This window comes from Erinaceus europaeus, chromosome 11, assembly GCF_950295315.1.
Source record: "Erinaceus europaeus chromosome 11, mEriEur2.1, whole genome shotgun sequence".
In the NCBI taxonomy this organism is placed as follows: domain Eukaryota; kingdom Metazoa; phylum Chordata; class Mammalia; order Eulipotyphla; family Erinaceidae; genus Erinaceus; species Erinaceus europaeus.
Window position 1 is genome coordinate 59,465,894 of NC_080172.1, and position 12,298 is coordinate 59,478,191.

Consider the following 12,298-nt stretch of genomic DNA (forward strand, 5'->3'; position numbering starts at 1 on the left):
CACAGATAAAGAAACTACTACCCAAACCAAGAGACCCCTCACAGAATGGGAGAAGATCTTTACATGCCATACATCAGACAAGAGGGTAATAACCAGAATATATAAAGAACTTGCCAATCGCAACAACAAGACAACAAATAATTCCATCCAAAAATGGAGGGGAGGACAGGGGCAGAATATTCATCATAGAAGAGATCCAAAAGGCTGAGAAACACATGAAAAATGCTCCAATTCTCTGATTGTCAGATGAATGCAAACAAAGACAATAATGAGATACCACTTCACTCCTGTGAGAACGTCATACTTCAGAAAAGGTAACAGCAGCAAATGCTGGAGAGGATGTGGGGTCAAAGAAACCCTCCTACACTGCTGTTGGGAATGTAAATTGGTCCAACCTCTGTGGAGAACTGTCTGGAGAACTCTCAGAAGGCTAGAAATGGACCTACCCTATGATCCTGCAACTCCTCTCCTGGGGTTGTATCCTGAAGGACCCAACACACCCATCCCAAAAGATCTGTGTACACATATGTTCTTGGCAGCACAATTTGTAATAGCCAAAACCTGGAAGCAACCCAGTTTCCAACAACAAACGAGTGGCTGAGCAAGTTGTGGTATACATATATATACAATGGAATACTACTCGGCTATAAAAAAAAATGGTGACTTCACCATTTTCAGCTGATCTCAGATGGACCTTGAAAATTTCATGTTAAGTGAAACAGAAGGATGAATATGGGATGATCTCACTCTCAGGCAGAAGTTGAAAAACAAGATCAGAAAAGAAAACACAAGTAGAACCTGAACTGGAATTGGCGTATTGCACCAAAGTAAAAGACTGGGGTGGGTGGGTGGGGAGAATACAGATCCAAGAAGGATGACAGAGGACCTATTAGGGGTTGTATTGTTATGTGATAAGCTGGGAAATGTTATGCATGTACAAACTATTGTATTTACTGTTGAATGTAAAACATTAATTCCCCAATAAAGAAATAAAAAAAAAATACATCAGGGAGCCGGGTGGTGGTGCACCTGATTGAGTGCAATGTGACAGTGATACAAGGTTTAAGCCCCAGTCCCCACCTGCAAGGTTAGCTTCAGTAGTGGTGAAGCAGGTCTGTAGGTGTCTCTGTCTCTCTTGCTATCTCTCCTTTCCCTCTCAATTTCTGGCTGTCTCTATCCAAAAAAAAAGAGAAAACATATAAAGCAGAACAAACTGTTTAATAATCAGGAACCTAAAGGCAAGGATATAGCAGATGAGACTTGGGGTCTCTATTTTGGAAAAAGCTAGTAGGTCTATTTCAGGTATATTCCAAGGGGTACATGACTTTACTAAATTTTGCTTGAGCCTGACAGCTAACACGCTAGTGGAGCAAAGATGTTATCTCTGGTGAGATGATGTTAGAGTTGGGAATAGGACTAGTAAACTGGATTAGGGAAGAGAGTAGCTCCCAAATCCAGGAAAAATATATAAATATTGTTAACTGTAAACCCTACTGATTTGATCCGGGGCCCATAATCAGCGCAGGAGCCTATGTAACCTCTGTATCCCTGAAGGTCTGAGCTCACATTCTGTGGTCATAGCTAGGAATTGCAGGTTGCACTCATTTTAGGACCTGTCTTCCTTGAGTGGCAGAATATATTGACCCAACCTCCCTTTAGAGTGGGGCAATCTCTACCATTGTTAATCCACATTGATGGCAAGGTCCTATAGAGGGTCTACTGTGTTGTTCCTGATGGAGATGACCAGTGACAGTGAAGAGAGGGATCTGTTAGAGGTCTAGGCCCATCAGTCTACGTGGGAATCCCAGGATTCCCTGACTAGGGCCCCTGATGATGGGGTAGCCTGGTAGTGACCAAAATAGCCATCATGAAAATGTGCCAGTCTCTTGCCCTTATCCAACATTTGTAGTTCTTACTTTGTCTGACAAGGTTAGCCTTAGAGTGATTGAGGGAAGTGAAACAGAAAGTAGGTGAGGAGAGTATCTAGGTCTATTTGACTAAGTAGTTTATGGTGTCATTTTTAGGTCTTTCTATTTTCTTGCTGCACTTATTGAGTCACTGAAAACTAATGTACACTTTCAAAGTTACATATTTTCCCCTAACTTATGGATACATATGTACATGTGTTCTATCTCATGGGCCCTGGTCTGTATCCAGGTTCTTTGGCTTAGTTAGGAAGTGTACCACCTGAAATGGAATTAAGGAGTCCTGTGAGCTTGGAAGGGTTTCATCAGACTAATGGAGATGAAAGGTTGACATTCCACACCTGGCATCCTGGACACAATCTAAAGTCATACATGTCAAGATGGCACTGGTTGCATTGATTTAGTTGAGATCAGAAGATGCCGTATCAAATGATATGGATCAAGAGAAACATGCAGGAAAATGAGCTATGCCCCAGAGGTTCCAGGACTGGGAGAAATATGGGTTTTATAGAGAATGGGGAAGGTTCCTGCTATCTTAAGAGTTTAAGAAGGCAATAGATAGTTATTATTATAAACAAGTTATTTGGGAATTTGGTTGACTGAAAATTACATGGTTAAGATTGCTGTATCATACAAGACTTTACCGTGTATTTTGTCGTTTAATGCTATTTACATATAGCTGTATCTTATATAGTTGCATAACCAGTTGCTTCTGGTCTTCCTAGTCTAAGATTATAGGTGATTTAATATTTCAAAGGAAAGTCATTACTAGAAATGTATTAATGATTTAAGCCCATTGTTAAAATTCAATCAGGTTACCAATTTGAAACTTTAAGTGATTAGATTGAGGGAATATACACTCAGAATTGGGGGTCTATGCATCAAAAAGTTTGAGACATTCTATCTATTTTTCCTCTCTCACATTGATTAAATAGTGATTTATAAGACTGTAGTTTAATAGGAATGTATATTAACACCATTCCCGCTACCAAAGATCTGTGTCCCTACCCCCACCACCCTATAGTGAAGCTGATAATCTACCCCCCCCCCCGAGTTTTTTTCTTTGGTGCTGTACTCCAAACTCAGTCAAATTCCACATTGCATTTCCCTTTCTGTTCTTTCTCAACTTCTGTTTATGAGTGGAATCATCCCATACTCATCTTATCTTTCTGACTTATCTCACTTTACATAATTCCTTCTAGCACCATCCAATATGGGTCAGAGAAGGTGGGCTCATTATTCTTAATAGCTGATTAGTATTCCATAGTGTATATATACCACAACTTTCTCAACCATTCATCTGTTGTTGGGCACCTGGGTTGCTTCCAGGTTTTGGCTATTATGAATTGGGACCCCAGGACTGTTTTGACTGAAGAGCCTACCTAGCCTGTGGTATTCAGAGTCTCTGTTTTTATTGGTTTGTTTTCCCATGACTAAGAACTGACCTTTATCGGACTGAGCCTGAGTATGAGATAAAGCACCAGCAGATCATTCTTCACTGTAGCTGGGCGGATGGCCACATCAATAGGCTTTAGATGTTTCTCTGGGACAGGTTATGTCCTGGAGAGCAAGCAAGCTGGAGGGTGGGGGTAGGGGAATCTGAGGGTCCACAGGGGATGGGGCAGTGTTAGGGACACAGAGAAGGAACGTGTCCATGACATTCCTGCAGAATTAATGAGGAAATTGGGAGAGGAAGGACTCAGCCCTTCCCAGCCCAGAGATAGTTTCTTAGGGAAGATTCTAGAACTGGCCTTGCTTCCTAAGTAATCCAGCCCTTTCTCTTCCACCCTCATCCCCCAAAGACTCCAACCACCCTTAGTTTTAAACCTTGGCTTCAGGCTCTTTTCTGATGGCTGGATCAATCTAATTTCTGACCATATTAAAGATTCACCACTCTGGAATTGTCCCCAGTTTCCATCCCCAAACTGGCCTCTACCCATTCTCATGTCCAGCTTGGGCCTAGGAGATGCATAGTGGAGTTCTAGACCCTGATCACATCTGGGCAGGCACATTTGGCTTCTGTTCATGCCGCCTGATTCCCTGATTTTCCTCAGAGCTTCTGAAGCCTCCTCTCTCTTTTCTTCCTCTCTCCTCCCATCTGTCCTGCAACTCTCCCATCCCAGTTTTGTATCTACTGAACTGTTTATGCACACTGAAAACTGAGCCAGTGCCAGTAGCCAAATAAAGTGGGCACAGTCTCATTACCAGACAGGGCTAGGATGCCCTTGGGCAGTCTGGCTGAGCGGCCAGTGGCCTCCAAACAAATCTGGAGTGGAATCTCAGGAATCCAAGGCTGGGTCAGTGCTTCCTGGGGGAGAAGATGCTCCTCTGGCCTGAAGGCAGGCTGAGGGTGCCAGGTCCCCACAGCCACCAGCCCTCTTCCCACCACTCACTTTTCCACTCCCCCATTGTCCTCCCTCCTACCATCCAGGACCACACCAGGGAGGCAGAGCTGAATTCAGTTCCTCTCTGAGTACCATGCAATGACAGATGCATGTCCAGGGTGTAGGCTGCTCTGGGCGAGCTTCCAGAAGCCAGCTCTCTTCCAGGGCTCTCAGGACTGGTGCTAGGTGAGCCACAGAACAATATACATAATCATGGGCTCCCAAACCTTTGTGAGTTTGGCCTAAGCTAGGGCATTTCTGTGATATTACAGAGCCAGGGGACTAGTAGTTCCATCTCTGTCAATCTGCTGACCTACTTGTAAGGGGGAGGGGATGAGCTGGTTAAATGAGATAGAAATTAAATAGTGAGCATTTGCAGGGGGTGCTGTTGTGGTATTGGTTAAGCTTTGGTTTTCTTCCACACCCCCTGTACCAAGGTGCCAAGAAAAGAGTGAGGTATGGAGAGATTCTAGGGTTCTATTCTTTATTCTTACAAAAGTCACACTAGTTCAGAATCAGCCATTTTTCATCTGGAGGGAGAACTCAGATGTACTCCTGAAGCATTTGTTAGCTGGTATTGCATGTGCTCTGGTTTCTTTTTCTTTCTTTCTTTCTTTCTTTCTTTCTTTCTTTCTTTCTTTCTTTCTTTCTTTCTCTCTTTCTTTCTTTCCTTCTTTCTTTCTTTCTTTTTAGTATTAAATAAATAACTCTTTAAAAATCAGACTTGGTCTATATCTAGGTTTTGGGACTTTGTTAGGAAGTGAACCTCCTGGAATGGAATTAGAGAATCCTATGAAAGGAAAGGTCTCACCCGAGTAATGAAGCTGTAGGATTGACATTCCATGCCTGACATTTCTGGACGCAGTCTGAAGTGAAGCATACCTAGGTGATTCATGTTGCCTTGATTAGGTTGGGATCAGCAGATGCGCTATCATTCGGTATGAATTGAGAGAAACATGCAAGAATGTGAACCCCACCCTAGAGGTTTCAGGACTGGGAGAAATATAGATTCTATAGAGGAAGTGGGAGGTTCCTGCTGCCTTAGGGTTTAAGAAGACAATAGATAGTTATTGCTATAATCACATTATTTGGCAATTGGGTTTACTTTGAAAAAAATCCCCTTATTAGGATTTTCTGTATCATACACAACTTCACCATAGTATATGTCCTTTGACATTATTTGTACATAGCTGTGCCTCCGGTTGCTTCTGTTCTCCCTGGTAAAAGCTTTTAAGAGAGTCAACATATCAAAGACTCAGCCTATGGTATGTCCATTAAAAAAGTTTGAGGCATTCAATCAATTTTTCCCCTTTCATATTAATTAAATAGTCATTTATATGACTACAAATTAATAGGAGTGTACATAAACACCATTTCCACCACTCAGGTCTCATGAGATAGGGCATATGTTCACATGTATCCATAAATTAGGGCAAAATATATACCTGAAAGCAAAAGTACACAATAGTCTACAGTGAGTGAGTATGAAGTTCATAATGAAATAGTGTCTACTTAGACTTAGATACCCTCCTCACCTATTTCCTATTATACTTCCCCCACTCACTCCCAAGGTATCCTTATCAAAGCAAGGACTGCAAAAGCTGAATAAGGGCAAGAGACTGGCATACTTTAATGATGACTCTTTAATGTGATGATAACATTAACTATAGATTGTCTTTTTGAACCCTAAGACAGCAGGAACCTCACATCTCCATTATAGAGCCTCTACTTCCCCCAGTCCTGGAACCATTGGATAGGGCCCACTTTCCCATATGCCTCTCCCAATCCATATCAAATAATATTGCATCTGCCGATCACAGCCTAACCAATGCAACGATTGCCACCTCAACATGCTTCACTTCAGACTGTGTCCAGAGACTTCAGGTGTGGAATGACAACCCTTCAGCTTCATTACTCGGGTGAGACCTTTCCTTTCATAGTATACTCTAATTCCATCTCAGGTGGTTCACTTTCTAACAAAGTCCCAAAACCTAGATATACACCAGTTTCTGTGTGAGAGAGCGTATGTTCACACGTATCCGTAAACTACTGCAAAATATATACCTGAAAGCAGAAGTACACTAGAGTTTGCAGTGGGTACCCCCTAACACTTCCTCTCCACTATTCCAAGCTTTGGGTCCATGATTGCTCAAGAATTTGTTTGGCTTTGTATGTTAACTCTCTTTTCAGTCACCAGGTTCCAGATGTCATCAGGATGCCGGTCAGGCTTCCCTGGACAGAAGACCCCACCAATGTGTCCTGGAGTTGTAACCCTCCTACCCTATGGTTTTGTTAATTAATCCTTTCTTAAATAAAAAAGAAAAAAAAATAAATCACTTTCTATCTTGAAAAAAAAAGAGGCAGAGAAAAAGAGAGATAAAGAGATCAAAGCACTAAAGCTTTCATCAATACACTGGGAGGTCAGGCTTGAACATGGGCCATGTACATGTCAAAGAAGCACAATAACCAAGTGAGCTATTTTGCTGACTCTTGTTTGTTTTTGTTTATTTCTTTCCAGGGAGTAACACCTCAGCACACTTCCTTCAGTACCACAGTGTTCCCATAATATGTTCCAGGGACTCTAACTTCCATCACATATGTGGCAAAGCAGGTGTCTTGCTAGGTCCATGTTTAACAAATCCAAATCTGATTTTTTTTATTTTAGTTGTAAAAAGGAAGCACTGACAAAACCAAAGGATAAGAGGGATACAAGTCCACACAATTCCCACAATCAGAACTCTGTATCCCATCTCCTCCCTGATAGCTTTCCTATTCTTTATCCCTCTGGGAGTATGGACCCAGGGTCATTATGGGATGCAGAAGATAGAAGGTCTGGCTTCTGTAATTGCTTCCCTGCTGAGCATGGGCATTGACAGGTAGATCCATACTTCTAGCCTGTCTCTCTCTTTTCCTAGTGGGGCAGGGTTCTGGGGAATTGGAGCTCCAGGACATGTTGGTAGGGTTGTCTGTCCAGGGAAGTCTGGTTGGCATCATGCTAGCATCTGGAACCTGGTAGCTGAAAAGAGAGTTATCATATAAAGCCAAACAAGTTGTTGACTAATCATGAACCTAAAGGCTGGAATAGTGCAGATGAAGAGCTGGGGGGCGGGGGCAGTCTCTGTTTTGTAGATAGCTGGTAGGTCTGTTTTAGTTATATTCCAAAGGGCCTGTGGCTATACTAGTTTTTTGTTCATTTGTTTTATTTTGTTTTGTTTTTCCCCTGAGCCTGAAACCTGATTTGCAGGTGGATGCAAGTTATTGTCTGAGGAAATGATACATGGTTGGAAGAAGGACCAGAAAGCTGGATCAAGGAAGAGAGCAGCTCCCTAATATGGGGAAGGGGTATAAATTGTTGACTGTAAACCCTATAGATTTGAAGTGATCTGGATGCCATAATTAGTTTAGGAGCCTATGTGACCTCTGAATTCATCTAGATCTGAGCTCACATTCTGTGGTCATGTGTAGGAACATTCCATGCTGCCCCAGTATCAACCCATCTTCCTCAGGTGTAGCATAGAGTATGTTGTCCTTCCTCCCTTTGGAGGATGGAAAATTATCTACCATTATTGATTCAAGTTGAGGACAAGGTCCTATGGGGAGCCCACAAAGGGGTCCATTTTGTTTTTCCTGATATAAATGACCAGTAACAATGGAGAGAGGGATTTATTTGAGGTCCAGGCCCATCATGTCTGTTTGGGAATCTCAGGACTCCCCAAATAGGGCCCCAGCTGATGGGGTGGCCTGATAGTGATAATGGGTTAACTTTGAAAAGTCCTTTTGTTAGGGTTTTCTGTACAGTACCCAGTGATAATTTGGTAATTGGGTTAACTTTGAAAAGTCCTTTTGTTAGGGTTTGCTGTACAGTACCCAGTATCTTGTATATAGCTGTGCTATCTCTGCCTCTTTCTTTTTTTTTAAATTTAATTTTATTTTTTATTTAAGAAAGGATAAATTAACAAAACCATAGGGTAGGAGGGGTACAATTCCACACAATTCCCACTACCCAATCTCCATATCCCACCCCCTCCCCTGATAGCTTTCCCATTCTCTATCCCTCTGGGAGCATGGACCCAGGGTCATTGTGGATTGCAGAAGGTAGAAGGTCTGGCTTCTGTAATTGCTTCCCCGCTGAACATGGGCATTGACTGGTTGGTCCATACTCCCAGTCTGCCTCTCTCTTTCCCTAGTAGGGTGGATCTCTGGGGAAGCGGAGCTCCAGGACATATTGGTGGGGTCTTCAGTCTAGGGAAGCCTGGCCGGCATCCTGATGACATCTGGAACCTGGTGACTGAAAAGAGAGTTAACATGTGAAGCCAAACAAATTGTTGAGCAATCATGGACCCAAAGGTTGGAATAGTGGAGAGGAAGTGTTAGGGGGGTACTCACTGCAAACTCTAGTGTACTTCTACTTTTAGGTATATATTTTGCTGTAGTTTACGGATATGTGTGAACATATGCTCTCTCTCACAGAAACTGGATGATAACATTAACTATTGATTGTCTTTTTGAACCCTAAGACAGCAGGAACCTCTGCCTCTTTCTATATACAAATAAATAAATAGAATTTACCACCCTTTTGCATTAACTGCAAGGGGTATTTAGCTATTCCCATATTTACCCATAAATTTTCTCTCTTGTAATAATAGTTTGGGTGGAGGGCTGGTGTTGGTACACTCTCAGAGTGCAAATGGCACAGTACTCAAGGAATCAGGTTTAAGTCCCTGGTACCTGCCTGCTGAAGGGAAGCTTCATGAGTGGTGAAGCAGTATTGCAGGTGTCTCTCTTTCTCTCTCCATCTTCCCCTTCCCTGCTGATTTCTCTCTGACTTTATCCAGTAAATAAATGAATAAATGAAAAATATTTTTAAAAACAATGGTGTGAGGATTATATGAAATAATACCTACCCAGAGTCCAAGGCCAAACTCAGCTGGCACAGAGAACTCTTATAAGAGCTCTGTGTGCATTTGTGATGATTACAGTTGATCATCATTGTAGAGGCTAGAAATCCTTAGAGATGAGAAAAACCCACTCTTAGAAAAAGAAGAGAGAGAAGAAAAACGGGCTTTTCAGTGTGTGCTGGCCATGTTCTGGAGTCGTAGTTCTGGAGTTGTAATCCTGGGTCCAGAAATTGAGTGCATATAAATCCTCCTTGTATTGACAGAGCTTTTCAGGAAAAGAATCTCATGCTGCTGAAGTCTCTGGCCCATCTTGTTAGGAGAGAGTGAATCATTTATTTATGTGCTTATGTATTTATTTATTGGGTGGGAATGTTGGTGGAAGGTGTCAAGGATGGAACCCGGGGCTTCATACCTGTGAAGATAAATCTTAAGACTTCCATTTTTCTTGTATTAGTGATTTAATAGTGGTTTACTAGTCAAAAGCTTATAAGATTACAGGGGCACAGTTCCACACTGCACCCACAACCATAGTTTTGTGATGTTCCCCACCCACCCATGATAACCTCATAGTCTGCACAAAGTCTTAGAGACTGTTTAGGCATATATTTTTAAAAAATAATTTTTAATATTTATTTATTTCCCTTTTGTTGCCCTTGTTTTTTTTTAATTGTTGTTTTAGTTATTGTTGTTGTTACTGATGTGGTCGTTGTTGCATAGGACAGAGAGAAATGGAGAGAGGAGAAGACAGAGGGGGGAGACAAAGATAGACACCTGCAGACCTGATTCGCCACCTGTGAAGTGAGTCTTCTGCAGGTGGGGAGCCAGGGCCTCGAACCAGGATCCTTATGCCAGTATTTGCGCTTTGCGCCACATGTGCTTAACCTGCTGTGCTACCACCCAACCCCCAGGCATATATTTTTTGCAGGTTCATGTGATTCAGTTCTCTATATTCTACATTTGAGTGAAACCATCCTGTAGCTGTCTTTCTTTCTTTTTTTTTTTTTACTTTACTAAGCATAATCACCTCCAGATTAATTTATTTTGCCCCGAAGGACACATGATCATCTTTTAAAATTTCAGAGTACTATTCCATTGGGTATGTGTCCTATAACTTCTTTTATCCAGTTGTCTGTCAGTGGGCATTTAGGCTATTTCTACTCCTTGATTATTGTGAATAATGCAGCTATAAAAAAGGGGATGTATATGCCCCTTGAAGATAGTGTTGCTATGTCCAGTGGCTATATATATGCCCAAGGGGATATTTTCATTTTAAAGAGAAAACTAGGGATCTTAAAAAGTGTTATGATTTTACTAAGACTTCTATCTGATTGCATAGAAAACCAGAACTCTAACCCAAGCCTTCCACTGCAAGCCCATCCTCTGCTGTTACTGACAGTGTCACACAGCTACTCTACCCTGTCCCATTCTCCCTGCTCCAGAGCAATTTCCAAAGGCTGTGATTTTAAAGCATATCTTCTGGAGACTGTACGTAGTCATCATATTGTGGATAATATTTCAGGAACCTCAAAACTGTTAAGTCCCAGACATAAGGAAACTATCAGAGTACCCCTGGGATTTAGATGTGTGAAGTCACCAAGATATCCCACTCACACAACAAGGGAATTGTCAGCTGTTGGCATTTTTGTGCCTCTTGACAAAGATCCCTGACACCACTGTAGACTGTACACCATCTTTTACTCTCTGGGCTTTTTAAAAAAAAATTTTAAATTATATTTATTTATTTCCCTTCTTGTTGCTCTTGTGGCTTTTTATTGTAGTTTTTATTGTTGTTGTTATTAATGTCATCATTGTTAGATATGACAGAAAGAAATAGAGAGGAGGGGAAGACAGAGAAGGGGAGAGAAAGATAGACACCTGCTTCACTACCTGTGAAACAAACCACCTGAAGGTGGGGAGTCGGGGGCTTGAACCGGGATCCTTACGCTGGTCCTTGCACACATGCCATGTGTGCTTAACCCGCTGCACTACCGCCTGACTCCTTCTCTGGGCTCTTTTGCTACTCTATTTCCTAGGCAGAATCCTGGGAGCTCCCAGGTCGACAGGTTGCCCATCTAATAAAGGGTGGAAGAGATGAGTCACAGCAATGCTCAAAAGAGAACAAGTTTCCCTGGAGGCTAAAGTGGCTGCCTGAGACCCACTAGGGATTGACAACCCAGCCTACAAAACGCTGGTTACAATGACATACTGGCAATGCAAGGACATCAGTGCCAACCTTGAACTGAGTGGACAGAAGCAGAGCTGAGAAAGCTGGGAGGGGCTGGTCTCCAGGTATAGCTGAGGGCAGATGCTCAGCTGAGAGTATGTGGTGGGAGAGCAGGTGCAGATGTGGAGTGGGCCAGGTGGTGGCTGCTTTGCAGAGCAGGTCTGGACGTCCAAATCTCACCTCTGCAGATCACCAACTACGCCAGACTTCACTTACCACCTAGTCTTGAGTGTGCCCTGTGCTCACAGATAGTCCCTCCCTTGACTTTGCAGAACACTTTACACATAGCTCACCAGAGTACTGATTTCATTCTTCCTGAGGTTACAGTCAGCTTTTTCTAATCTTCCCACTGCATTTTTAAGTTTCTTAGGCTCACAGTCTGTGTCTTAATTACCCCTGACCTTTGAACCTTTCAAGAGTAGCTGCCTAGTATGCCTTTGTTGGATGAATGAATTGATGATCAAGTACATTGCTTAATAAAGGTTTGTGGACTATGTATTATAATCTGGACAACTCCTTTTCTGGGTCTGTAAGCTCTTTGGTAGAGACCATCTTATAAAGAGACTGTCCTTTGTTAATTTGAGTGTTCCCTAACGTAGTTGAAATTTATAAGCGTGGATACAAAGTCAGTTGATAAGGGGCTGGGTGGTAGCACACCCAGTTGAATGCACATATTGCAATGCACAAGGGCCCAGGTTCAAGCCCCTGGTCCCCACCTGCAGGGGGAAAGCTTCACAAGCAAGTAATAGAAGTAGTACTTCAGGTGTTTGTCTCTCTCCTCTACTCTCCAGCCCTCTCAATTTCTCTTAGTCTCTATCAAATAAAAACCAGAAATATTTTTAAAACTGTCAAAGTCAGCTAATGGAA